This window comes from Pteropus alecto, unplaced genomic scaffold, assembly GCF_000325575.1.
Source record: "Pteropus alecto unplaced genomic scaffold, ASM32557v1 scaffold45, whole genome shotgun sequence".
Lineage (NCBI taxonomy): Eukaryota > Metazoa > Chordata > Mammalia > Chiroptera > Pteropodidae > Pteropus > Pteropus alecto.
The window spans coordinates 35,007,029-35,018,609 of record NW_006442491.1 but is presented as its reverse complement, the minus strand read 5'-3'; the positions used below and the strand labels follow the sequence as shown (position 1 = coordinate 35,018,609).

The 11,581-nt window shown below is 40.7% G+C and overlaps 1 protein-coding gene and 1 non-coding gene across 2 annotated transcripts in view; one reads left to right on the top strand and one right to left on the bottom strand.

Moving 5' to 3' along the window:
• Positions 1–11,581, bottom strand: part of DOK5 (docking protein 5) — a 128,290-nt gene that overhangs the window by 105,859 nt on the left and 10,850 nt on the right. The gene's annotated exons all lie outside the window — the stretch shown is intronic.
• Positions 10,891–11,009, top strand: LOC112471204. The gene has a single exon (XR_003043225.1). It is a non-coding gene; the product is annotated as a 5S ribosomal RNA (ribosomal RNA).

Below are 11,581 nucleotides of genomic sequence, written 5' to 3'. Positions count from 1 at the left end.
TCTGGTCCGAAAGCTTCCGACGGGCATTTCTCTGTCTCAGTATAATAACTGGACCGGTTTTTATTGGATCAGCCCCCAGGCGGCGTTTTGCTTCTGGAGCGTTGGGGGGTAGGGGTCAGGGGGAGCTGGCATGTCCCGGAAAGAAACTTCTCTCTGTGATCAAAGGCTGTGGCATTTACCAGCATGAGTTTTTAATTTACAGAATTTAAATAGAGAAAGTGGAGCGGAAGGCAGGAAGCACCTTCTAGCCAAGGACAAATGCTCTTGTCACCGCCTTGCTTGAAGCCCCATCGTTTGTTCTTGCTTTCAACACGTCGAAGACAACGAGACGAGACAAGGACAGGGACGTGCTCACCGAACGCGCCGCGCCCTCTCTAAAAGCCACCCATGGCCTCACATCGGATGTAGAAATATATCGCAACCCTTCCCACAGCCTATCAGGCGTCTGTGATCTAGGCCTTGATCTCTCTCCAGACACCGCTGTGAACACTCCGTCGCCGTCGCCCGCCCACCCCCTCTGCAGGCTCTTCTCTCCAGATGTTCCCGGCTACTGCTGATTCCTACACGAATCATGGTTTGTTCCATCTTCAGGCCTTTGCCTGTGCAATTAATTCCCTCCGCCTAGAAGAGTCATTTCCAAAAAAAAAAAAAAAAAAAAAAAGTGCAGTGAAGAAAAAAATATTAAAACTTGCATTTACTTGTGTGTGTTTGAAATAAACAAGAAAACGAGTTTTAGTAAAATATACTACTGCAATATATGGATCGGTAGTAGAGCATGTGTATGATGAATAATTAAAGACATTACGAGTCTTTTTTTTTTTTACTTGAATGAATTATATAATGGAAAATGTTGGAAGACGAAGGGTTTAAAACACTCTCTGCGTCTTACAGTCCCATCGACCCGCCTCTGCTGGGCGAGCCCGCTTTATGACACACTTCCTCCGAGCCACCCTCGACTGTCCAAAGCTGCACGGAAGTGTCCCCCGTGGCTTTCTGCTTCCGCTCCTGCCTCCTTGATCCCACTCCCATCGCAGCTCCAGTGACAGCCTCAGCCCGTCACTCTGTACTTAGACCCTCCCACTGATTCTCAACACACTTCGAATCCACTCACACGCCTCGCTGTGGACTCTGAATTCCAACCTCATCTGGCCTTCCTCTCCGTCCTCTGGGTTCTGGACCCACCGGCCTTACTGATCTGCCCTCAGTGGCCACGGGGAGCCCATTCTCGCCCTAGAACTAGCCTAGTTCTACCTCCTGCCCAGAAAGGCTTCCCACAAGTCTTTGCACGGCTGGGGCTTTCTTGTCACAAGGCCTCGGCTTTCCACTCCTGACCACTCAGTGTAAAGCAGACACCTGATCACCCTCGCCCTGCGCTGTCCAATATGGCTGCCACGAGTAGCTTTCGAGCACTTGAAATGTGCTGCAGTAAATAAAATGCCAGATTTTGAAGATTTCGTAGAAACAAAGAATATAAAGTGTCTCAATATTTTTAAATATTTATTACATGTTAAAATGATAACACTTTAGATACATTGGATTAAATAAAACACATTATTAAAATTAATTTCACCTGTTTCATTTTCCCTCTCTAATGTGACTTCCGGAAAACTTCAAATTGCACACATGGCTCATATGTACAGGTCACATTCTATTTGTATTGGACGAAACAGCTCTAGAATATATTTATCTTAATAGTCCATGTAATGCTTAGCTCAACCTACCATTTTCATTTATTTGTCATGTGTCCCCTACCCCGGCCCCTCTAGGAACTCCTTGAAGGCAGGGTCCTTATCTGTCTTATTCACACTGCACCATCAATGCCACCTGCGCTCCTGGCACACGGCAAATACTCAACAAATATCTGTGAAACAAATGAATGATTTTATAGCACCTTTTATTCTGTGCTAATGTTTACTAAGCACTTAGACGCATTATAAATATAAAGTTAATGTCTCTATTTTACAGACGATGACAGGGATATAGAGAGATTAGATAAGCTGCAAATGACTAATTTCACAGACATCACAATCTGGACCCAGGCAGAGTCTGTGTGACCTCCCCAAAACTGCACTGTGCCAGGCCAGTGACCTCACGTGTCTGTCATCTCCGGGTATTTATCTGTCTCCCCAACAGCGCCATGAAGACAGCGACGGGAACTCATTCACTGTTGTGCCTCTGGTGGTGACACTTGGTAGGTTTAAATAGAAACAGAACGAGTCCTCCGTACTATCAATGGTGGCAGCAATAACGATTAATGTTATCGATTATTTGCTCCGTGGCAGGCAATCTCCGAAAAGACAGTCGTCAGATTGGGTAGATGGGAGAAGGAAGTTGCATCAGATTTTCAGAGCAAGTCAAGGCAATTTGGAATTTCAATGTATCTTGATAATGTGCTCACTTCCGCATTTCTGTGTCACTTTGCAAGTGTTGGTATTTGCCTTTATGCAGCAAAATTACGTCAAACATTTAAGAGTCGTGGTCCTAAGGATCTGTATAAACTGTCTAATTGACATATTCTGTTTAAGACAATAACATAAAGCAAGGAAGTGTCTTGCCTCTTTAAGCTGGTTTTATAAAGGATGTTTTCCAAAAACTAGCATTTTTATAGGTTTTGGCTCTTTAGCCAAATAAGGATTTTTTTTTTGGTGGAAGAATCAAGCCATCTATTTACCATGTCGATGCGATTGGTGGTAACGTGGCTGTGGAAATATGGAAGCACCTGACAGAAATGATTACGGTCTCTATGCGTCAGGACACTGAGTTTCGACGTAATCACAGCTGGTGCTCTTAGGTAAAGCATAACGTACGGACACAGGGGGACAAGTTACTACTGGTGACCCCACTGGCCGCCTCTTCTATTCCTCTCCTCGTTGACTCTGCTTCATGTCTACTGGCTTCCCTGTAGGTCCTCAGACACGCCCAGCACACTCCCACCTCTGACCTTTTGTCCTTCTGTACCACGTTCATCCCGCCTGGAATATTCCTCACGTGTCCCCATGGCTCCACTCCCCACTTCCTTCGGGTCATTGCACGAAAGCGTATGTGGGGAAAAACAGGGTACACACATGTAGCGTATATGTAAACATATATGTATACGTATATATGCATCTATTGATGCATCCCTGAAATATAGCTGAAAAAATACCTAAAAATGATAACTCCGATTACCTACTTAGATAATATTAGATGGCTATGGGGTAAGATTTTTTGCTGTACATCCTTTTTACCTCTTAATTTTAAAATTCTGAGCTGTGGGAATACCTATAAAATTTTTAAATCAAATAGCATAAAACTATTACAGTAATATAAAATACTGATTAAATGACTACATTTATCATTAATACACTTTCAAGCTTATTCTGATTCATCAGTTACCTGTTAGTATCTTTGCACATAGTAGGTACTCAATAAAAAGGCGCTGAACGAATGATCCATGAATTTCATGGACCCACAAATGAATGTAAGTGCATTAAGTATCTGAAACTACAAGAATGATTAGGTCTTGATTATTAAGTCATAGATGATTAATAATCATCCGATCATAATGATTATTAAGTAGGCCCCAGCTGTTAATGTGGTTTCTCAGAACGGCATGGATGGACCACTAACAGTCAAAGATGCACGTTCGCTCAGGACAGACCTTACTAAAAAGAGCAAGCTCTTTCTTTGTTAACTTTCCCAGCTTCACGGTAGGTGTGGCTAGCTTTATCAATGGAGCATCCTTCACAAACGGCACAAGCCACAAAGCCAAATTCAATGCTCTCCACTCTTCGCAAGCATAGCAAGTAAACTGCATTCAGAGTATTATCGAGGAATTCAAATTTGCTAAAAATTCAGAAACAGATATCATGTGTCCTCTTTCCAAGTTTGGAACAGATGAAACCAAAATGTTCATTGCAATCATTTGGCAGTAGTTATTAAGGTACTGAAGACTGCATAACACACCATTGCAAAGAGCATATTTAATTTTCCACTGGTTATGATGAAATTCCTAAATGAGCTAAAGAATTTACAGAGGGTCTAAATTATGGACGTCACAAAACACTGTATATATTGTCATGGGAAGAGGTGAAATAGACACTGTAGACTACAGTAATGGCTTTGTTTTATTGCTTAGTTTGGGATCTGAAGCCAGGCCCTAGAACCAGTGAATGTAGAACTGGCGTGCTGCCAGATTTCCCTCCTCAAAAACTTGTCTTAGTCCCCTCGGACCTTCCTGACAGTGGTATAAATTGTCGTGGCCCTTAGGGAAGTTAATTCAAGATGTATATCAAGGGTCATAAAAATATTCAAACTCTCTAGCATCATAATCACATCTGAAACATTGGGGAAGTTACACACTTCGGTGTCATTTGCAATTAGAAAAAATGTAACTGTTTTAACTGCCAAGTAAATTATGTACCTACTCAGTGGAATATCGCAGACTTCAAAATCATGGTTTTAAAGATTATGTAACCATTTGGGGACATGTTTATAATACGACACATTTTAAAACACAGGATATGACATGGTAAATATGTAATAATTGCAGGTGTGAAATTTTAGACGTGGGGGGGGGGAAATGAAAAGAGATATACTAAAATACTGACACCAATGTCAATAAAAATATTTCTTGATATCAACGTGGTCTTTCCTAGTCTCTGCGTCGTTTCTTATTTTCAGAGAATCAGATAAAGAAAGTAGTTCAAAAATACATTAAGGGGCAATCCGACAGTTGTAATCCAAGGTATTTAGTTACAACATATAGGTACAATTGTATTGTACCAATACAACTACAAGGATTGGATACAGGGACTCTCATCAATGTAATAGAGACAAAGCAGAGAAAGTCATGATGTAAACCCATAGCTCCTCCTGTTCCTAGCACAACGAAGCCCCAAATCCTTCACCTATAACATCAGTACAATGACAGTACAATAGAAGGTGCTGAGACAAAAATTAAACCCAGGTTTAACCATGATGCTATACTGTCACTTAGTCAAGGAATGCAGTTAACCGTAGAAACAGATGCGGGTGTCTGGTCTGTGTGACCTGAGTGAATCACTTAATCTCTGCGTCTTAATCTTAGTAATGTAAATTGGTCAAAGAGATAATACCTATGGTCCCTCCCACTCAGCCCTCATCCCGCTAACACTGGCTCAGCAGTTCTGTAGTTAACCGCAGCCGTAGGAGAATGTCCCCAGGGGCAGTCTTTGTGGGCAGTGCCCCACCCTGAAGAAACTTCTGGGTCTGTCTGCATCAGTGTTGGTATAAGGAGCAGAACTGGCATGGACGCTGGTACCAACAGGAGTTCAAATTCTCCTCAGTTCTTTACCATTTCTGTGATTCTGGACAACTTCTAACTTCGTAGCCTAAAACTTGGAGGTTCTTGAAACTTTAGATGAAGCTAATTACGCATGACTTAGAAAATTTAGCAACTCTTATTCTCCGGTCCAAAGGGAGCAGCCAATCATTAAATGTTGCCCCAAGAGTTAAATTAAGAATCTATTAAATGTGCTCAAGTTCAATTTCAGGTTCATCTCCCTTGACCGCACTGCTCTGACCCTCACTTTCTTCATCCATAATATGGGGTCGCTAGGAGTAACTCATCCCTTGTGTATGTAGACAGTGCTTTGCCTAATGGTACCAGCTATTATTAAATATCCTACTATTAAGTCCAAACTCAGCATACTGCTTCATAGAGCCCATAATAATTCCTCTCAATGCTTCTATATTTCTACAGCCACATTACAACCAACCATGTTGACATGGTCAACTGATGGCTTTATTCTTCCACAGAAAAATCCTTATTTGGCTAAAGAGCCAACACTATAAAAATACCAACGTTTGGAAACAAACCTTTATAAAACCAGCTTAAAGAGGCAGGACGCTCTCCCTCCCTGATTTATGTTAATGTTCTAAACAAAATATGTCGATTACGCAATTTATGTAGTTCACCAGGACCACTACTCTTAAATATTTAATGTAATTTTGCTACACAAGAGCAAACACCAGCACTTGCAAAGTGACACAGAAAAGTGGAAGTGAATAAATTATCATTGTCACTCCAAATCAGCTTGACTTGCTCTGAAAATCTGACCCAGCTTCCTTCTCCCATTGGCTCAATCTGACCACTGCCTCTCATTACTGAAACTGCCGTATTTAAATATTTGAGCATATGAATCCAAACCTCACCTCTTTCTCAACTGGAGCTGCCACTGTTTCCTTGATCAATTTAATATGAAAAAGGCCATTTAATACTCTAATTTATGAGAGAGAGAGGGGTGTTGCTGACACCCTGAGTTATCGATGTTCTCAATTAAAAAGACGTCAATGATGATCGCTAAAGGAAAATATATTTCATTCTAATCGTGAGGATGTCTTACGATGTTTTTGACAGAGTCATAATAACTATGCTAAGGTACAGGATGTCACTCACCTAGCTACCTCTCCTGCAAAGGGAAGTATATAGTGAAAGCAACAAATGGACAACTTTACATATGAATGAACATGATCTATCGCTCTCTAAAGTCTCAAGGGAAACAGAAAAGGTTAGTAAAAGATGAGATGTTTTTCAGGACAACGCAATAAATATATGAGTATGTGTCCTTATCATACAGAGAATGGATTTTCAATATATATATTAAATAAAATCAATTCACCAAAAAGTCTTATCTCCCAACTGCTAGTCATTATCTCTGGTCAATTAGGGTCATTTTTTGTTTGTTTGTTTGTTTTACAAAAGGTATGAATGTTCACTGTAAAATAAACAAATAGGTAAATAAACGCGAAAGCATTAAAAAAAAAAGAAAGAACAGAGTACGCACCTCACCTTACTTCTATCGGTCCCATGTTTGAGAAGCAGTTACTTTATAATACTTATTACCAGAAACCATTCTTTTATCATTTTCTATGCCCGTTATCTTTTACTGCCACTTGCTTTTGTTCACACTTCACAATACATCAGGACAATTTTCCAGAAGATATAGCAGTGGAGCAAAGTAGAAGAAAGCGAAGCCTGAGGGCTTCACATTCATTAGGGGGTGATTTTTCACCTTTCAACAGATTATACCACCTGTCAACCTCTCGCTCTTCCATTTAAAAGATGCCTCTTTACCGACACCTTAACTATCAGAGTTTGGGAACAGATATTCAAAGAATGAAATGCCGGTATATTCTTCAAATTCAAGACTATTTAAACTGATACTTAAAACTGATAACAATCGTAGCCTTGGTCATACAGTGAGACAGTTTCTCCACATTTTGGTTTGTGGTATTCACTCACTGATTCATTCAGGGTCCAGCATATAGCTTGTGGGGAGCTCGGCTTAAGAATCCGGGTGAACAAACAGCCAGGGTCTCCAAATCCAAACTAGAGGCTATGAAATGCACCACGTCAACCATTATGATTGACGCCATTGAACTGAGGAAATAAATCAGGGCAGGGTAAGTGATGTATCCAAAATCACAGTGAGTCAGTGATGCAGAAAAAAATCTGTCTGCCATTTCTCATAGAGGTTTATACTCTTAGTCACCAGGCTGTAGATTTTGCAGCTTAAAAATATGATTCCTAAGAAGCTAGAGCCTTGGAGAAATCATGAAATCTCTCTTGGCCTCAGTTTCCCCAACAGTAAAATACAGGGATCAGACGATTCAGTATCAAATCTCTTGGTACTATGAATGTCTATTTATTCTGGCCCTTTTCTCTTTTCTTTGGTTTCAAAACTTGAACTGATGTTATTCTTTTTATATGTTATCCCTTAAATTGAATAAAATCTTCACTTGCACACCTCTCCAGGTCAAAGGATAGTAAGAAATATTTTTCAATAACCCTTATGGTCTCCTTGTTAGTCATTTCTCCGACTAATATGCCAATTCTTTGCTCAGTTTGAATCTTTAGAAGATAAAATGAAAAATGGCTAATTTCTAATTCCACGTGTCTACTGCTCATCTCAAATCACAGCTCTGACTTATGGGAAGCTGACCCATTATTTGAGTTAATATTAGAGCAATTAGTCCAACAAAAGGATTTTTTCATCTTTGACATATTCAACTTCATCTATCTCTGAAAAATGAGCTTCAGAGTTAAACACCAGGAAAATGTCCAGTCCCTTTGACATGCACTTTATCCCGTACCCATCTCTCTCCAATAGATTTAACTTCAGAAATTTATTTCTGTATGATAAAGAACTTTTTCAGTCCTGTGTGTAAAACTGTCAATCTCATTAAGAGGTAGTCCAGGAGCCTGGGGAAATGTACTTCTTTCTAAATTTTTAATCCATCTCGAAACATCTGCCAGTCAGCATACCGTCTGATAGTCCATTTATTTTACAAACGTTCCCTAGCAATTCGCAATCGCCCAATGAAACTGAAAGTTATGAAAAAAAAAAAAAGAATGGCTCTTGTCTGTGGGCCACTTCATGACCCAACATCCTGTTCAGGAGTAAAGTGGAACCAAATCCACAGACAACGGCATCTTCCTCTCCTCTGGCGATAATAAGCTATAACCAGGATTCTTTTATGGTTGGTGTAAACAGGTACTCAAGAAAAAAAGAATTGTAATCAGGCCTTTCGAGCACAAAAAAATAAATAAAGAGCTAAAGTAATATGTTTATACACCTTGCCTACTCTTTACTTGGAGCTTCTTCCACCCAGAGAAAAACGTAATCGATACTAATAATTCACCAAGTCCAAATCAATGTAATGAACTCATTAAGGTATCTTCTTCATTCATTCATTAGATGAATCTATTGACGAGATGAACCTCTTCAATAGATTCATCGCATTTTAACAACATAGCAAATGAAATAAATCACCAAACTTTCATCTTATGAAAATTAAATTCAACTCAAGAACCATTTCAGTTTTGAGAGCACTGGGTAGAATACAGGGGGAAACCATGGGCCAATGAATCAAGCAAATAAACAAACAAAACAAACAAATTAAAAAAACGTGTTCTTGCAAAAAGATCTTGGATCTCTCTTTAGAAAGCTGAGCTAAAGCGCCAGATTTTCAATTACAAATCAGGTTGTTGCAAGGTGTAGATTCTGAGACAGAGATCTGCATTCTGGAAGTTTAATGGGAAATGTCAGGAGCAATGCCCAGGATGGAGTCAAGGGGTCAGGGTGGCTATGATGTGCTCTCAGCAATGTCCTCTGAAGGTCCCCCACCCCCACGCAGGAACCTGGATGCCTGCAGAGCTGTCCCCAACTGAGACAGTCACTGAGTGTGGGCTGTGCCCCAGGAAAGTGGCTTTGTTTTGGGCCGGGTACCTTTCTTCAGCAGCAGCAGTGAGCTCAACTGCAAGATGTCAGTTTAACACACTCCCAGCACCCTCCAGCTGCAGGGAGGGATGCTTCAGCCCTGGAAGAGTAGAGAGGGGATCTGGGAGGTACGCTCCAATGCCCACTACACAGGTCTAGCCCAATCCCAGCCAACCACCTGCTGGGGACAGTTAAATAATCCCAGATGACGGTAATGAAAGGATTAGGTTCCTGCTAAGGTATCCTACTGGAATGTTGACAGGGACTGGGGTAAGAGCAAGGAGTGTCAGTCTCCTTCCCAGAAGGTCTACTGATCAATGAGGCACAACAGTAAAGCTAAGAGCGGGGAGGAATTTCTCCATTCATTCATCCATTCATTGAGCAAATAGCCATGGAACCTTCACTACATGGGGAAAAGCAAGCAGCATGGCAAGAACAAGCCGAGCCCTCGTGGAGCTCACAGGTCAGTGAGGGTAAAATGATCAAGACTTTACTCTCAAAACATATATTTTAAAACAGCTGTGAACATTATGAAAAAAATACAGGGCAGCACTGTCCAACAGAATTCTCTACAACGATGGAAATATCCTATATTTGTGCTGTCCGATGCAGTAGCCGCTAACGCAGTGTGGCTACTGAGTGCCTGATATATGGCTAGTGTGAACGAGGAATTGAATCTTTTGCATTTCATTTCATTTTAATTAATATAAAGGTCCACGGGTGGCAAGTGGCTTCTCCCATCAGTCAGGAAAGCACCCTCCAAAGCAATGACATCCCAGCTGAGATTTTCAGGATGAGAAGGAAGTAGAAGTTAGAGGAAGAATTTTTTAATTAATGGAAAAGCACGCGTAAGGGCACTAACAAAGGAAAGAGCTGGGCCGCTCGAGGAGCTACAGGAAGTATATTTGGCTTGAGCACTGATTTGGGGGTGCAGTGATTCAAACAACCATTTGGGTGGTATGAGATATGGCAGGGTCTAGATCACAGACTGTCTTGACTGCGTTGCGGAATATTTACGTGTAAGGAGAAGGCATTCGGGAGTTCTAAAGTAGATAGAGGATAGGATTAGGTTTGATTTTTTTTTTAGGTGATTAATTTGATGTCGACAGAACAGATTTGAGAGTAGGAGACTGAGCCAAGGAACAGAGGTGAGAAGACATCCTTGAAAGGGGTGTGTGTGTGTGTGTGTGTGTGTGTGTGTGTGTGTGTGTGTGTGTCTGTCTGTCTGTCTGTCTCTGTCTCTGTCTCTGTCTCTCACGCATGCTCAGGTTAGGACTGGCAGAAACGAGTTCTCCTGAGCACTCTGGGTGGGAGCATACTCGGTACGACCTCTCTGAAAGAAAACTGCCTCTGTTTATCAAAACTGTAAATGCTTGTGCGCAACTTTGCAAAAGCAACTTGCTTTTCAGGATTTGTCTTAGAAACGCGGTATCATGTATGTGCATCTGTGTGCACCGCGATGGTACCACTTCACCGTCTAGTTAGCAAAAATTAGAAATTACCTTGAAATGTCCATTATTAGTTTGAACTAATTAAAGAAATGTGGAACAAACAAACAAAGTAACACTGGGAAGTCAAAATGTCTTGAAAAGTGGTCCAACATAAGTTAAAAGAAAAGAGACAGTATATAATAACATTAAAGAATTTGGTCTACAGCCACGCCACCCTGAACAAGCCAGATCCCGTCTGATCTCGGAAGCTAAGCAGGGTCGGGCCTGGTTAGTACTTGGATGGGAGACCACCTAGGAAGACCAGGTGCTGTAGGCATAAAAAATAAAAAAAATAAGGGATTATAAGCTGACAAGGTCCTTGCAATCTGTGAGGTCAACCACGGGTTGCCTTGCCTAAAAAATTTTTTTAAAAACTTTTTAAAAAAAGAATAATAACTCCCCCCTAAATAGAAGAATATAAACCGGTACATGGAAAACAAATCCCACATACACACAAACACATGCATTTTTATGTATAACTGTGCATCAATGTCTCCAAATACACAAAAACCTGCCTAGACTATAGCTATGTCTGAGGAAAATTTCTTCTTCACTCTATCCTTTTCTTTTTGTATTGTTTTATTTCTTTACCATGTTCATGTAACATAAAATACTATTTTAAAAGAATTGATATACATATGGTCATCTTTTGTTGTAGGTAGGATGGACCTTTTTTCTCTTTCTTTCTTTTTTTTGCCCCCCAGAAATTCAATTCTGCCTTCTGAAATCCAAAGTAAGCAATACATTTACAAAGCTATCTGTTCTCGTTTTGGGTCTGACACGTGTCATAGCGGTGAAATAGAACCCAAAGTTTTCTCTGCTATTTTCCACTGAGGAAGCCAACGGGGG